General features: G+C 44.9%; 1 protein-coding gene and 1 long non-coding RNA gene across 2 annotated transcripts in view; one reads left to right on the forward strand and one right to left on the reverse strand.

The window, feature by feature from the left end:
• The window catches only part of PC (pyruvate carboxylase), a 401,728-nt gene that overhangs the window by 327,054 nt on the left and 56,537 nt on the right, over positions 1–18,137 (reverse strand). The gene's annotated exons all lie outside the window — the stretch shown is intronic.
• LOC146044985 (uncharacterized) lies at positions 8,195–17,191 on the forward strand. The gene is made up of 4 exons (XR_014465361.1): positions 8,195–8,900; positions 9,644–9,838; positions 16,184–16,256; positions 17,000–17,191. It is a non-coding gene; the product is annotated as an uncharacterized LOC146044985 (long non-coding RNA).

The raw sequence follows: 18,137 nt of genomic DNA on the forward strand, positions 1-18,137 counted from the left end.
ATATACCTTCCTATGGTATAAACACAGGCCACACTTGATGTGGAGATCCTGGATCCTGACCAATGTTAGGCCCCTTTACACTTGTCCAACAAGCTGGACCTGATTGACGAGATTTATCCTATGTGCAGGAGGATCAATCGCTTGCAATCTCTTAAGGCCCCATACACTAGGGCGACTTGTCCTTAGGACAAGTCGCCCCCGACTTCCCCCTGAGCTTCCCCGGCTGCTCCCCGGGGGAGCTTGATTAGATTGGCACTTGATGTGCCATTTTTTTACATGTGATAAATTGTCTTGATTTATCACATGTAAAAAACCCAGGGAGCAGGGGGGGGGGGGGGGGGGGGGGCTACAGAGCAGGCTCCTGGTGGGAGCAGGGGGGGGGGCGCTGCGGGGGTAACTGCCAAAGACGCAGGGGGGAACTGCCAAAGAGCAGAAAAGTCAATATGCCATAACTCAGTGTCATTAGCGTAATGGAATGGATCGCTGGGAACTGCACAATCACTTTATGTAATGACTCCTGGGAAGTGCTGTCGCTGCTGGGGACGCTGCGGGGGACACAGGCGGCATAGAGCCGGGAGCTGTCAGTGCTAGAAAAAAAAGCCTATACAATGAATGGGCAGCCTGTGATTGGCTGAGCGCTCTCTCAGCCAATTGCTGACTGGCTGAGAGAGCGTTTAGCCAATCACAGGCCGCCCATTCATTGTATGGGCTTTTTTTTTTTTTATTCAGTTCTGACAGCTCCCGCCGGCTCCCCCTGCCCGGCTTTATGCCGTCTGTGTCCCCCGCAGCGTCCCCAGCCCCCCCTGCTCCCTCTACCGCCGCGCCGTCCTACTAGGTCCCAAGTCGGGTGGTCGGACGTGCAGCAGGTCCGACCACCCGACGCAGATCCGATGCGCACGGGACCGCGCATCAGATCTGAGGGGACATCAAAACTAGCCGATTTTGGTCCGATTTCGGCCAGATCCGACTGATCTGGCTGAAATCTGACCAAAATCGGCTTGTGTATGGGGACCTTTAGGGTCCCCATACGTAAAAATGAACCTAGCTTCAGTTGTTAAAGAACGTGTTTTATAAATATATTTTTTAATTTTTTACAATTCTAAATTTACTTAGTATTTCAGGAATTTTTGGGTACAGTCTGACGGAAAGAAAACATAATATTGAAAACAGCATGATGAGAGCCAAAGGATAAAAACAAGACGTACAATATAGATTGCTGCTGTTCCTGTACACAGGTCACAGGGTGCACTGCAATGAGAGATTGTAACACACGTTCTATAGAAGTGACTCACTGAACTCCATGAATCTACATGGAGGTAACGCCATACAGCAGGTCCCCATGCACCAGCACAGCCCCTGACCTGTGACTTCACACCGGCTCTGGGAAGTTTAGATCCTGCCAGGAGAGCCGTACACGGAAGTGTCCCATTGGGTGCTGCATTTCCTATTCCACTCTCCCAAGGCCGGTGCACCCCGCGTCTCCACAAGCGCAGAAATGCACCTGCGCAGACGCTCAACATCGGTCCTCCGCGACGTTGGTGGCAGTGGACCATGCAGGCGTCCAGTTTTGTAGAGAGACACCCCACCCCTGTGCTGCATGTGTGTGAAGGCTTAGCATCATATCACCATCGGCAACAGTGGACATCGGAGTAATCCAAAGGTTTCCAGAGCACCAAATGTACAGAGGCCAGAGAATCTGCATCAGAAGATGCCGTCTCCGGCTTCGGATACGCTTAGTCACCAACACGCCGAATGGCAGATTTGAGCGGGTTATTTTTGCTGTTGGAGAAAATTATATTCATTTGTGGGACTTATAGGATTTGTATTTATATTCTTTAAAAAATGTTATAATGGAGAAAATGTAATTGCATGACACCAGTCAGTCAAAAGCAATTCAATTATTGCTACACACAGGCGCCCATCAAGCACGGTCCTTTCCTTTATCTTTGCCCTACAAACAATACAGCCAATGCTGGATACGCATTAGCCGATATCGTCCCTGAACGATACGGTTAACTATTTCTCTTGAACGGTCTGAAGCTCTGATCAAACGATATAATCCATTCACATTAACCGATACAGCTAACGATATGGTTTAGTAGCCAGGAGCATGCAGTCAATAATATAATCTGGATTTTACTGCATGTACTGATGATAGATGGGGGGGGTCGCTAATAACCCGTGGGGATGTCCATCATTAATGATATAGTTATCATACATACAGATGTAGCGCCTCTCGTCTAGCTGGGGGCTGGCGGTTGGATCGCCAGCCATCGGAAGGGGACAGGCATCCTTCCGATGGAGCCCACCGCACCACCCTAACCCTGCCCGTCTCCCTGAAGCGGAGACGGAAATGGGATTCCGCCCCCTACCGCAGAAATACTGGGATGAGCGTGAGGCGCTCACGCGACCCAGTCAGATGACGTGACTCCCCGCCGGCAATCGCCAGCAGGGGCATTCTGGTGATTCCCGGCGCTGAATATGAGGCGCTCCATCAGTTTAATTTTGAGAAATCTGTGAATCCGGTTTAAAATCCCTTTTGGGTAAGGGTCATCACTATTAAGGCTGGCCTTAGGTTCAACATGGCTAAGGTAAACAGGGTCAACTGTCGACATGGCCTTTTCACTATTTGTGCCGAATGTCAATATAGTCGTCATGGACACAGAAAAAGTGCAAGGCATCCCTCGTATGGCTTGGTTCGCTCACCATGCTTAGTAGCTCGTTTCCTCGCTACACTCCGCACACTATTATAGAGTCTCCCCCTACACCCATGTGGGCTCAAACACCTGTGGATCTTTTGCCTTCCCAATGTTGACCTAATGCTTGTCTACCTTTTGACCCTGTCGACCTTTTCCATGTGTCAACCTAAGGCCAGTCGTCCTTCAGAGGTTGACCTAAAGACCAGATTCTTTCCAGACCCCTGTGTTTGCAGGAACATGGTGAATGACTCTTCGTGTGTGTTCAGTCTGCGCACTGTCCCACGTGAATGACCTCTGCAACACGTCCCCTGGCAGCAACCAAGCAATTCCACTCTTCTGCCGTAAAGTGGGGATTTCAACTTTAATTATATGTTTGCAAAGTCATCAGTGAGGAATTTTCCAGTTTTTCCTGATAGTCTGGAGAATCCCTGGGTCTAGTTACGTGCCACCAGCAGCCTAGACGTGACTCGGGTCTCCTTTGAATAGCTGTTTTGTTTGGGGTCAGAACTTGTCATTGTGCCATGTCGATATGAAACTCCCAAACCAGAGATCCAATCATGTGACATCTTACAACAATGTTTTATTTTTGTTTGTTTTTTTAATAAGAATTTTTTTTTAAAAAAATGACCAACCTGAGAAAAGGTATGTACTGTACTAAGCTTTACTTTTCTTCCTATTTTAGTTTCACCTCCCCCCCCCCCCCCACACAAACACCCAAACAAGGATAAAACAGCACGTACAGTAAGTGTAGCAGTATGGACAGGTCACCGCCCTGCTTTGTGCAAATGACAAAAAGAAGTGACCTGATTACAAAGATTCCTCCAGCTCCCAAGCAAACACTCAGACTGCATATGAAACATACTGTAGGTGCCAAATCATAGAGTTTTGTTCATTCTGCCAGAGGTGCAATATATTATATAATGACCCTCTAAATGTAGACCACTACAAAATTGATTAGTGCTTTGCAGACAAGCCATTATCCTACATTTCTATGGTGCCACAACGTCACTAGCGAGATGCAGTTTGGTGCGCACGGCTGCTCCTTTAGGGAGACCTCAATCCGTTACAAATAGGCTTGGTGTTTGGTCCTCTGTATGTGCAGCGCCATCCGATCACTCCATTTGGACAGTTTATCTGCTGCTGCCCTAAGCTCTTTAGTGGATCTGCTGGTGTATACTATGTAGGCTTATTCTATAGCATGAGGAAAGAAAGCCCTGCTCATGATAATTTACAGATGGGGAGCGGGGAGAGATGGGGAGCGGGGACCACGGAGCTGTTGGTTAGGGTGAGAGTCGGATGGCTTTGATCTACAAATTAGCCTTGAGAACCGTTTTACACCTTTGTACAGAGGCGAGTAGTCTCATGGGAAGAAGGTGGTTTGTGGGGGAAGCAAACAAAATCTTGGAGACAGAAGTGGAAGGAAGCGATTATTTGGAAAGACCCAGCATTAATTTGTGGAGTGAAGTGGGCAGGTGGGATGTAAATAGAAGAGAGGATTGGGAGAGGGTTTTAGAATTGACAGAGAAGCTTCAATGACAGTAGGTTCTTAAAGGGGGGACGTGCGCAGAGCGGGACCACGCTGTATTCGCTTTTCAGAACCTTGCTGATCTTACATTGTGTTGACTATTGTTATGTCGACCACTGAATGCACGTCACCCATATGGTGTTGATGTACTGACTTCTATTTAGACAGTGATCGTCTATACCACATCTGTTACAAAAATGACCAATCAGCACCAGTTCCTACAAGGCAGGTAATGAGAAGTGTGCATCAATCTACTGGCTCCAACCTGGAAGACATGAGGGACAGGGGCCCCCCGAACAGACAGACACCCCTAAGTAAACATTGGTGCACAGGGCATATACAAAAACCAAAGAATGGTTTCTCAGAATATTTCATTCACATCAGTCTCTTGAAATCAATATGGCCTGACACACACACACACACACACCTCTGAGTCGAGCTTGCGTTACCCAAACAATACGCTTTTAAAAATGTATTTTAGAGGCCACGACCTGGGTGAGATTATTCAAAACTAAATGAAAATAAACTATTCAATGCAGTTAAGGAGATCATTCAGTGTGTACCCACTATATCGCTAACAATGCTCTCCCCGCAGATAGTTAAAAGAGATGTCTGATTAATCGCCTATATATATGCAGTCCAGTATGAAAGTTGTCAGTGACTGCATGCTCAGCGGGGGTCCCCATGACGGCAATAACTAACGGTGATGCCACATCGTAGAGGGTGTCCAATGTACGAAGCACTTACTAAAATAATGAATTGCCTTTGCCATGCCTTTATTTCTAACCCTTAAATATATTTTTGCCGCACCCTGTATTAGACGTTTGCCTATTTACAGGCCCCTAGCAAATGTACTCCCAAGTGTTAAATAACTGGTCTCCATGTAACATTAACTAAGCAGCCATGTAGAGGTGTGTCTGGCTGTAAATATCCCACTGGAAAGTTAGCAGACGCCCTCTGCTGCCCACTCTGAAGGTCACTCAAGTCTACAACGTACAATATCAAGCTGCTTCTGTGTCTACCATATCTGAAGGATCTGAACCGGTGAGCAAGATAAAAATAAAAAGGTTAGTTACATTAAATACTTAACAATACACTTGTACTAGGCTTTGTTAGTTGCTAAAACAAATATTAAAATATAAAAATCATAGCCTACAGTATCTGTTATTGTGTCAATTCGGAAAAGGTTTCTTTATTTTAGCACAGAGTAAAAAGAAAACCACCTGTGTGCCAGCTAACAAAATCAGTAGATATGCAAGATTCACACCCACTAACACTAGCAACAAGCCGTATGAGCAATTAACAGATACCAATGTTTACACAAGATAATGTTCACTCTGCACTCGTGATGTAGGTGCAAAGCCATGTATGATAAGGTAAAGGACATTACCGTACGGTAATATAACGGTTATTATATACAAACATGTGTAACAAACATGGGTGAACTTGACTGATGCCAGGGACACACTGCTATGTTTTACCCAAGATGTGCTTAAAATAACCTAAAAGCCCACAAACATTAAAGACAGACTGAATGTACCCAATCTATATCGGGAGCGGATGAACCATGTGGTTGACACGGCATCAGCAATTGCATACACACTTGCCGACGCCAGGCGTTACCAGAGATGGTAGGTACATGGGGGGCATGTACAGACAATGGAGGACATTGCCGACCACCTGCGGGAGATGCAGAGTTTACAATACAGTACATACACACTAGACGGGTGTGGGTCATTAGGTCGACATGCCTTAGATTGACAAATGAAAAAGGTCGACATGGCTTTAGGTTGACAGGGTTATTAGGTTAACACAAGCATTAGGTCGACATTTGGTCCAAAGGTGCACATGGGGTTTTTCCCATTTTTTGGCCTGAATGCCAATAGTTGCCATTGACATCGTATCGGTGCACCGTATCCCTGGGACATTCGTTGCAATATTCTATTGTCCCTCCGCGTCCTAGTGGATGGTAGGGCATGAAATACCGGCTCAAAAAAAACAAAACAAAACAAAAAAAAAAAAACATGTAAATTCTTTTGTACGTTGACCATATACCCGATAGACTACATATACGATAATGTTGTTACATTATCATTCAAAAGGTGCATACAAACTGTACAACTAACACTGCACGCTCCCGTGAGTTAAAAACCCCCTTCATTTGCACATGCAGTTAACAACGTTGTCCAGTGTGTACGCACTTGTCCAGGAGCATATGCCGTGCAAAGGCTAAATTGTTAATTATATTGTATGGTGTGTAAATCTGTGTACACACACACAAAGATATCTTGTCTGGTGGGAACCAAAATCTGGCAATGTATCGGAGACTACATATACGATAATGTTGTTACATTATCATTCAAAAGGTGCATACAAACTGTACAACTAACACTGCACGCTCCCGTGAGTTAAAAACCCCCTTCATTTGCACATGCAGTTAACAACGTTGTCCAGTGTGTACGCACTTGTCCAGGAGCATATGCCGTGCAAAGACTAAATTGTTACTTATATTGTATGGTGTGTAAATCTGTGTACACACACACACAAAGATATCTTGTCTGGTGGGAACCAAAATCTGGCAATGTATCGGAGAAAGTGAGAAATCGATCAATTTCTCCCAAAAACTGGAAAATGGTTAAAAATGATTGTTCAGTTTAATGTGCTAAATCAAATGTCTTCAGCGAATTTATCTGAATTACTATTGGTTGTTTTCCAGCATTTAGGAGCAAATGGACGAGTCTCATATGCTCCCATACACTGCCAGATGTTTGTTCCCACCAGATTGGACAAATAAATCCATAGGTGTGTACCCGGCATAAGACCCAAACACAAGACTGTACCGCAGCACCAAAAATATCTGTGTTTAACAGAGGCTGCACCTCACGTGAAAAACAAAGCAACATTTCTCAGCCCTGTGAGAGATTTAATTTTCTAAGCCAGTGGTAGCCAACCCTAGCCCTCGAGAGCTACCAACAGTTCACATTTTCCAGACAACCTAGCTGCTGCACAGCTGCACTCATTAATCACTGACATTTTAAAAGATCCACAGATGGAGCTAATAAGCTCACTTGTGATTCTGTGAGGAGACCTGCAAAACATGCACTGTTGGTAGCTCTCGAGGACTAGGGTTGGCTACCCCAGATCTAAGCAATGGTCTGAAAATTGCAGAGTTTTAAATAAATACACGATTCAGATCAATACAACAGGAAAGAGCAGTAAACCTTTTCCTTCACTGCGATAGTATTCTGTAAAAATGACTTTTTATATACTTTGTTCATAGTTTTAATCCATTTAAAAATAATGAGTTGTAATTAACCAATTGGTCAAATACTATAATATAAAAGTACAGTGTATAAAAAAAATACTTAAGGCTGACAAATATTTAGTCTTTATAGGACCTGGACAATGCAATTTAGCATTTCACAGTGCTCTGGATAACAGTGTGGGAAATTAAATTAAACAAGGTCTAGGGAATTGGTTCCAAAACGCACTCCTCAAGAAGCAATAAAGGCCCACATACACACTGGGCGACATGGAGCTGAAAGCAGCTCAGTTTCTCAGCTTGAGCGGCTTTCAGTTCAAAGCCCCCCAGTGTGTACGGCCCAGCAATGAGCCCTGATGCACACTCCGGCATCATAACCGGCCGCCGCTCACTTGCTGGTATTACCAGATGAGCGCTGGGATGGGCATCTTTCCTTAGCACCCTGCTATCAAAAAAAAAAAAAAATAAATAAAAAAAAAAAAAAAAACACAACATGAAACGGGCGAAAATCACTAACTGTGTATGCACTGAGCGATTTCCAGCCCAGTGATTTTCCCCATCAACCCTGTGCAAAAACACCCAGTGTGTAGGCACCTTATCAGTCCAGTGAAATGGATTGGGGTACATGTTACCTGTGACCAACGATGGATATATTTAAAATCTGGACCATTAGGGTGCCTTGAGGATGGCGTTTGAAGGTAGACAGGTGTGATCCTCACAGGTAAGTATCTTCTACTTTACAGGTAAGTATCGCTTTGTTTTTACAGGTTATTCAGCTATACACTTATGGACAGTTCATTACAATAAAACACACAAATAAAACAATAAGGTCGCTTTTATTAAACTCGAACTCTGCTTTCGATGAAAGCCTGTTTGAAATCAAGGTTATTATTGGGCATGAAATATCAACATGCCAATACAAACATTTACTCACATAACATTAGTGAGCTGTTACTATCTAACAACTGGTTGACAGCAGAATAAATAAAGATTTAACACTTCACTTACAAACTATGGTGACACGTTACAATGCCAAATAATGTGAATAAATACTACACTGACCTCTAGAGATCGCTGTCTAAACCGTTACACTAGATTGTTATTACTTTGATAGACAGGCAAAATAATTGCTGGTAAAACATTTCCTAAATATCAATTACATTAAAATGTTAAACATTTCCACAGTACCCTTTGTTTCCTATAAGGCCTTTAATTACACAAATGGGTTATTATTGCGCAATAATCCTTCCTTCTTATAATAACCTAGAGTTAACTCTTTTTATGACTATAGTCAACTGTTATACAAGCGCTTTTTAATAACTGTCTATTCCTTTGTTGCAGGCTTTCAGGTCCCACGTCGCAATGTCTATTCCCTGAACAGAATATTTGTAATCCAAAATTTGGGAAGAAGTAGGTAAGTGTCGCTTGGCGGGGTCCTGATGTAGTCTATGCATTAAAGGGAAGAATAGGCTAATGGGCGTTAAACCGAAGAATGGTCTATAAATTACAACAGTCCCCAGCTGTCTGGCACTTCCAAATTATTGCTCCTCTGTGCTGAGATTATACTGCAAAATTGGTTTTGTTGTTATCCTGAGCCCCTTGCTATGTGAACTGTCCCTGCTATTGCTGGGATAGGCTTCTTATATTACGATGAAGCACCGCTGCTAGTAAATCAGTCTCCAAATACAATGTCCTAGAAAAATCTTAGTTTAACTGGCAGTTGTAGTCTAAACCTCCCAAGTATGATAGTCTATTAGCTATTTCTGAAGCAAGCCTGGATTAGTTATAAGGTCCCTCTCTCTCTGTAACATCGACAGCTTCAGTAAGGATTGCTGGCAAGGAGCGTACGTCCTGAAGTCTATGACTACTCCTAATGTGCTGAGATAACCTTATAGCCAGACTCGGGGGTGCAGACTACACTGGGAGATGATGTAGCGTCGTCTCTTTACTTTATGCAGCTCTTACAGCTCTGTATGCAGTTTTATATAGCTCTTACTGAGCAAAGCAGTCTGATTGATGCATGTGATACAAGTCCCTGGGACTTGCTAGAACAGCTGAGTGTATGATGCAGGAGGCAGGGCTGAGGGCATAGTGGGCGGCCCTTTTGGGCTGGATAGTCACTCACCGCGCCCCTTTATTGTTCCTTATCTGCTGCAGGATCGACTGGACACTCCCTCCGGTGCCGCCTCCACCGCCTAGTCACCGCCCGGAATGACGCAGACACCGCCTTCCTATGACGCTGCGGCCCGCCCAGGAACACCACGTCTGGGTTTGCAGGGGAGAAGTCGCCGGATCTCTGCTGCCTGTCACCGCTGAAGGGAAGAAGCTCTGCCGTCGTCTCTGGAGCCCCTGGTGAGTGTTCTCCGTGTCTCAGCACCGCTCTCTGCTTCCTCTCCAGCTGCGTAGCTCTGCTTGCTTTTACAATCTCTGGGGAACTGCTCAACAGCCGTTAACGGCTGTCAGTTTTTTACCCAGGCCCTCCTGGCTCACGGTGCCCGTCATGTGCACGGGCTGAATAACTTTATCGACACAGGGGTTTTCTGCCAGCAGTTCGTTGCTCCCTGTCTAATGTCTCTCTGGTGGGGAGCACAGTGTAAAACCATTAAAAGAACAGTCTCTTGCCTTCTGTGGAGGCATGCCCATAGACATACATTTAATGTCCCCTATAGGGTTTAATTATTACACAAAACAAAGTATTCTCTATGAGACTTGTAGTATGACATTAACTGTACATTCATAACATATACATATCTACAACAAGGGTATATATCTACCCCTAACGTGGCGGCTACCACACACTTCCCCGTAGAACCTTGCATGTCCCCATGCAACAAATTTTAAAAATAAACGGAATCTTTCCTACTTAGAATAAGATTCAAAAGGAAAAAATAAACAATACTGCATTACATTTGACCATGTCAGTAACACATTAAAAACTTTCTCTTTCTACTCTCTATACCTGAGAGGTAAGACGCCTTGTGTACTTCTGTTCGAACGTCTTAACTCTGAGGTATCCTGGGCCACTTCATCATGTGGAATGACAGAAACATTACTTTCAGGGAATACAGGAATTTCATTACCAAGGTTAACAACATTTGGATTTTCAGAAACATTCATAAAGCAGTAAGGCATGCCATTGGCTAACCCTGGCCAGAATAGCTTTAACATTTCAGGGAATGAGCCGCTGCTGTCCGTATCTGTAGGCTCCGAGACAGGAAGCTTAGGAATTGACACTGAATCATGACATTTCTTGAGTTGGTTTCGGTGTATTACTACTGAGTTTTCTTCGCCCAATTTTGAGATTTGGTAAATGTCCATTCCAGGGTTTGGTATTTCTTTGATGATGAACAGCTGTTCCTCCCAAAACGAATCCAGTTTGCTCTGTCGCTGGTTCTTTTTCTTCCAGACAACATCTCCCACTGCCAAGGGCTCTGCCAGTGCGGTTTCATTATAATACTCAGTCTGTTGTTGATGTAATTTATCCCTTCTTTGGTCAACAAGTTTGTAGGCATCACGGATTCTTTTTTGATGAGTTTGTACCCATTCTGTTTTTGGATTCTCCACTGAGGACATTTCCTGGGGCACTTCCAACTTTAGATCTGCAGGCAACCTGCCATTCCTTCCGAACAACAGATAGTATGGAGTGAATCCGGTAGCTCCATGCTCCGTGTTATTGTAGACAAAAGAAATCTCAGGTAGCAATTCAGGCCAATCTTGCCTTTCTGACTTGGGTAGGGCTCTTAGAATGTTAATTAGAGACTGATTGAGTCTTTCGCAGGCCCCGTTACACTGGGGATGATAGGCCGTAGTGTGTGTCTTTTTACAGCCATACCATTTGCACAGTTCTTGGAACAAGGTTGATTCGAATGCAGCCCCTTGGTCGGTGAGGATTCTTTCGGGATAACCGTACTGTTTTACAAAGGCTCTCCAAATTATTTCAGCAGTGGTTCGGGCCGTAAGATCCTTCACAGGCATGATGACAGCAAATTTGGAGAAGTGATCTATGATCGTGATGGCGTATTGGTAACCTTGGCGACTCGGTTCTAATTTCACATGGTCTATGAGAACCAGCTCCAGGGGATGATGACTAACAATAGGATGTAGTGGAGCTCTTTGTGACGTTGCCGGTTTCTTTTTAAGTATACATCTTGTGCAATTCTTGCACCATTCTTCCATATCTTTCCGCATCTCTACCCAAAAGAAACGTTGCCGCACAGTGGATTCTAACTTCTCAGCTCCATAATGCCCGGAGTCATTGTGATAAGCTTGGAGCACTCTGTCCTTCTGACATCTGGGTATCACTATCTGACGGATTAAAGCGTGTGTTTTGGGGTTGATGATCGCACGCACCAGTAGGTTCCCTTGGAAACGGAATTTGCTCCTCTGTTTGTATAATCGGATGAGCTCAGGATCCGCTTCTGGTTCGCATTCATACTTCCACCTTTTCTTAGCAGTTATCAATGTCTTCAATTTGGTCAACAGTGGACTTTCCCCCTGAATCTGCTCCCAATAATCTCTGTTTTCAGGGCTCGAAGTATCGGTTTCAGCTTGAGCGGCTAGCTGTTTCTTCTCCTTAGAAACAGTGGTTTTACCAAGGAAGATGTCTTGGAAAGCTGGCATTTCTATCTCTTCCCACTTGTCCGCATCTTCTTGAATAAACTGCTCTTGAGAGACACGAGAGAGAGCATCGGTGTTGCCATTGCTTTTCCCAGATCGATATCTGATGACAAATTGGAAGTTGGCTAACCGGGAATACCACCGCTGTTCCAGGGCTCCCAACTGAGCCGTTGCTAAGTGAGCTAACGGGTTGTTATCCGTGAATGCGACAAACGGGGTTGCAAGCAAGTAATTTCTGAACTTTTCCGTGACTGCCCAAACGAGGGCTAACAGTTCAAGTTTAAAGGCACTGTAATTACTATCATTCCTTTCACTTTTTTTTAGGTTTCGACTAGCAAAGGCAATGATACGCTCTTGATCATGTTGCTTTTGAGACAGCACGGCCCCAAGCCCTTGAAAGCTGGCGTCAGTATATAGATGAAAGGGCTGACTATAATCAGGGTAGGCGAGGATGGGCGTAGTGGTCATTAACTCCTTAAGGGTATCGAAAGCTTCCTGCTGGGTCTCAGTCCAATTAATGGGAGTCTGTTTGTTCTGCTGTTGTCTATTGATCCCTCGTAGTAATTCGTGTAATGGGGCAGCCACACGGGAAAAGTTCTTTATGAATCTACGATAGTAGCCTATAAACCCCAGAAAGCTGCGAACGTCTTTAATGGTCTTTGGCACGGGCCAGTCTCGGATAGCTGAAATCTTATCTGGATCAGGGACAATTCCTTGGGCGCTTACAACATGCCCCAGATATTTGACACTGCTCTGAAGAAGGAAACACTTGGAGGGCTTGACCTTCAAGCCGAATTCTGCCAGTCTTTGAAACACCTCATGTAGATGTTGGAGGTGATCATGGTACGTGCTGGAGTACACTATCACATCATCGAGGTATAGTAAGACGATTTCAAAATTTCGATGCCCCAGGCAGTGCTCCATTAGTCGTTGAAATGTTCCAGGAGCATTACAAAGCCCAAAGGGCATCCTATCAAACTCGTAAAGTCCCATGGGGGTGGTGAAGGCAGTTTTCTCACGATCCCCAGTGGCTACCTGGATCTGCCAGTAGCCACTGGTGAGATCTAGGGTGGAGAAGTACGATGCGGACTTTAGGGCGGTCAGGGATTCCTCAATTCTGGGCAAAGGATAAGCGTCCTTATGAGTAACCTGATTCAGTTTTCTATAGTCGACGCAGAATCTCAAACTTCCGTCTTTCTTTTTCACGATGACAATGGGTGCCGCCCATGGGCTATAGCTTTCATGAATCACCCCACTCGCCTTCATGTCCTCTAACATCTTTTTCACCGGCTGATATAAGGCAGGAGCCAGCGTTCTGTATCTTTCTTTTATGGGTGGTGCGTTCCCAGTTGGAATGAAATGTCTTATGGTCTCAACTTTTCCGAAGTCGGAGGGGTATTTACTGAACGTTTGGGCGTTTTCCTGCACCACTCTCAGAACGCCTTCTATGAGTTCCTCCGGGGTGTTTTCCTCCCCGATGTGTATCTCTTTCCACCAGGGCTTATCTTCTGTACTTTCAGCTGTAGCGGTGGAGGATTGATGGAAGCTCACTACGTCATGGACATCTTGGAAAGCTATCCAGCTCAATTTCGCCAATGTCTGGTGATGTGCTACTCGGATGGGATAGTCATGCGGATTGAGCACTCTGACAGGTATCCTTCCATTGCTTACAGTGACAAGGGTTCGAGCAACGACTAGGTCGAGTCGGGATTGTGTTCTGCTCGGTTCCACCAATGCCTGATAGGATCTTCCCATTGGGCCACACCGGGCTTTGCACCATAGGATAACTTCCGTATTTGGTTTAACCACAAAGGCTCTTTGATCCGTGAACTTAACTCTTCCGATTTCTCCAGTTTCTTTCACAAACTGTTCTTGGCTACGCAACACTTTTATCACTTGACATAAGGCTTTTTGGTGACAGGAAGGCACGTGGGGTAATTCTGACTGTAAGGCATTAATCAGTTCATTGGGGCAACTTTGCAGGATGTTCATCCCGATGATTATTGCAGGGATAGACGAATCTTCAGTATGCGTGATAAGACACCCTTGCCGAGTTAACAGTGTCTGTCCTATTTTTACATTGACCTCACAATATCCTTCACAGGGGATGGCCAGGCCATTACTGGCTAGGAGTCTAAGCCATGTGGGGGGCGGTGGGAGTGTCTCCTTTCTATCCCAGAGCTGGCAAAAAAGTTTATAGTCTATGGTGGTGACTTGTGACCCAGTATCTAGAGTGGCGAGGACTTGGACATCATCGATATATACAGGTATTACAGGGCATCGCCCCGTATATCGAGAGCACCACTCTTCTGGGGACGGACCTATTGAGAGTAATCTCCCCGGGGATCGGTCTCTGTCCCCGGGGCATTCAAGTTTAAAGGTATTTCCTGACGACACATTCGCTCAATATGACCACCGCGGCCACATCTCCTGCAGATGGGACGACCTTGGGCGTCGAATTGATCCGTTGGCCTTCGGCCTCTTCCTTGACTAGGGCCCCACCATCCGCCTCGTGAAGAACGGTCTCTAGTATGCCAATCAGAATCTGGTCTTTCGTTGGGTCGACTGTTTGCTAACCTCTGAATCTCTTTCTTCATGTCAGCCATTCCTGTAACTAGATCCTCTATCTGTCCTTTTAGGATGTAGTTTAGATCTCCAGCAGCCGACTGTGCATTCTGAGCATTCACTTGTTGTGTCTTAACCTCCTTTGCTGCCCCCAAAAGTTCATCTGGACTTGAAAATGAATGTTCCTGATACCCTGGGAGTTCCGGGAATCCAGCTCCAGTGTTACGCTTAACCCCAATTAGTTTAATGGCCGCATCTTTAAAATCTAGGAATGAGGCTTCGTCTTTTTGCAGACGCATAAGTTTCAATTGGGTCCGGACACTGTCTTGGTGTACTCCTTCGATTAATCTGTTGATAAGAGCCTCATTTTCGTCTGGAATCTGGGCATCTTCTGCATCGAATTCTTGTATATCCTTCAGCATTTCCTGAAGACTCAGGGCGAAATCTCTCAAAGTCTCATCCAACCTTTGCTTTCTTGCATAAAACTGTGACTTTAACTCTGATAGAGTGGCAATATGGAAGGTTGTTGCTAGTCTCTGAAAAATCTGATCTGCCGTCTGCTTTTCTCTTGCTGGCCAGGACCAAACTTCCCTTAGTGCTGGTCCTTTCAGCTGCCCTATAACTATTTCCACTTGTTGCTGTGGACTTAATGGATGAAGTATAAATATAGAGTTCAGTTTCTTTTTAAATGCTTTCAATGAAACGCCATCCTTTCCTGTTTCTTCGCCAGAATAGCATGGAATCCATGGCGCTCCAAAATGATATGGCAAGGTAATTGGGTTAGGGGTGGCCATGGCTGGTTGCGGGGTTCCTTCAGCTGAATCTCCGCTGGACATTTTGCTGTTTTTCTTGTACGAATCCTGTTCGTGCGACGCCAATTCTGTGATCCTCACAGGTAAGTATCTTCTACTTTACAGGTAAGTATCGCTTTGTTTTTACAGGTTATTCAGCTATACACTTATGGACAGTTCATTACAATAAAACACACAAATAAAACAATAAGGTCGCTTTTATTAAACTCGAACTCTGCTTTCGATGAAAGCCTGTTTGAAATCAAGGTTATTATTGGGCATGAAATATCAACATGCCAATACAAACATTTACTCACATAACATTAGTGAGCTGTTACTATCTAACAACTGGTTGACAGCAGAATAAATAAAGATTTAACACTTCACTTACAAACTATGGTGACACGTTACAATGCCAAATAATGTGAATAAATACTACACTGACCTCTAGAGATCGCTGTCTAAACCGTTACACTAGATTGTTATTACTTTGATAGACAGGCAAAATAATTGCTGGTAAAACATTTCCTAAATATCAATTACATTAAAATGTTAAACATTTCCACAGTACCCTTTGTTTCCTATAAGGCCTTTAATTACACAAATGGGTTATTATTGCGCAATAATCCTTCCTTCTTATAATAACCTAGAGTTAACTCTTTTTATGACTATAGTCAACTGTTATACAAGCGCTTTTTAATAACTGTCTATTCCTTTGTTGCAGGCTTTCAGGTCCCACGTCGCAATGTCTATTCCCTGAACAGAATATTTGTAATCCAAAATTTGGGAAGAAGTAGGTAAGTGTCGCTTGGCGGGGTCCTGATGTAGTCTATGCATTAAAGGGAAGAATAGGCTAATGGGCGTTAAACCGAAGAATGGTCTATAAATTACAACAGTCCCCAGCTGTCTGGCACTTCCAAATTATTGCTCCTCTGTGCTGAGATTATACTGCAAAATTGGTTTTGTTGTTATCCTGAGCCCCTTGCTATGTGAACTGTCCCTGCTATTGCTGGGATAGGCTTCTTATATTACGATGAAGCACCGCTGCTAGTAAATCAGTCTCCAAATACAATGTCCTAGAAAAATCTTAGTTTAACTGGCAGTTGTAGTCTAAACCTCCCAAGTATGATAGTCTATTAGCTATTTCTGAAGCAAGCCTGGATTAGTTATAAGGTCCCTCTCTCTCTGTAACATCGACAGCTTCAGTAAGGATTGCTGGCAAGGAGCGTACGTCCTGAAGTCTATGACTACTCCTAATGTGCTGAGATAACCTTATAGCCAGACTCGGGGGTGCAGACTACACTGGGAGATGATGTAGCGTCGTCTCTTTACTTTATGCAGCTCTTACAGCTCTGTATGCAGTTTTATATAGCTCTTACTGAGCAAAGCAGTCTGATTGATGCATGTGATACAAGTCCCTGGGACTTGCTAGAACAGCTGAGTGTATGATGCAGGAGGCAGGGCTGAGGGCATAGTGGGCGGCCCTTTTGGGCTGGATAGTCACTCACCGCGCCCCTTTATTGTTCCTTATCTGCTGCAGGATCGACTGGACACTCCCTCCGGTGCCGCCTCCACCGCCTAGTCACCGCCCGGAATGACGCAGACACCGCCTTCCTATGACGCTGCGGCCCGCCCAGGAACACCACGTCTGGGTTTGCAGGGGAGAAGTCGCCGGATCTCTGCTGCCTGTCACCGCTGAAGGGAAGAAGCTCTGCCGTCGTCTCTGGAGCCCCTGGTGAGTGTTCTCCGTGTCTCAGCACCGCTCTCTGCTTCCTCTCCAGCTGCGTAGCTCTGCTTGCTTTTACAATCTCTGGGGAACTGCTCAACAGCCGTTAACGGCTGTCAGTTTTTTACCCAGGCTCTCCTGGCTCACGGTGCCCGTCATGTGCACGGGCTGAATAACTTTATCGACACAGGGGTTTTCTGCCAGCAGTTCGTTGCTCCCTGTCTAATGTCTCTCTGGTGGGGAGCACAGTGTAAAACCATTAAAAGAACAGTCTCTTGCCTTCTGTGGAGGCATGCCCATAGACATACATTTAATGTCCCCTATAGGGTTTAATTATTACACAAAACAAAGTATTCTCTATGAGACTTGTAGTATGACATTAACTGTACATTCATAACATATACATATCTACAACAAGGGTATATATCTACCCCTAACGTGGCGGCTACCACACAGGTACAGATTGGAATTTATTTCCAGACCTGTGTAAAGATCTTTGACCTTTGTATACTGTAGGTCCTGTTTGTCTGATTCATATATGGCTTAAAACTCTGAACATGGCACCACTTAGGTCTGGACAAAAATCTACAGGAATAAAAGGTGCACGTTCCGGTAATTCTATAGATACAGTACGTCCATTGCTGTTGGCATCAGCAAGTGTGTATGCACTTGCCAATACTGCTCCCCTGCGTGCAATGTCACTGGGCACACATATTGTGTAGCGTGTATGCACTTGCCAATGCCGCTCCCCTGCGTGCAATGTCACTGGGCACACATATTGTGTAGCGTGTATGCACTTGCCAATGCCGCTCCCCTGCGTGCAATGTCACAGGGCACACATTGTGTAGTGTGTATGCACTTGACAATGCCACTCCCCAGCGTGCAATGTCACTGGGCACACATATTGTGTAGTGTGTATGCACTTGCCAATACTGCTCCCTTGCGTGCAATG

The sequence above is a fragment of the Crinia signifera genome, chromosome 11, assembly GCF_055691185.1.
Source record: "Crinia signifera chromosome 11, ASM5569118v1, whole genome shotgun sequence".
In the NCBI taxonomy this organism is placed as follows: Eukaryota; Metazoa; Chordata; class Amphibia; order Anura; family Myobatrachidae; genus Crinia; species Crinia signifera.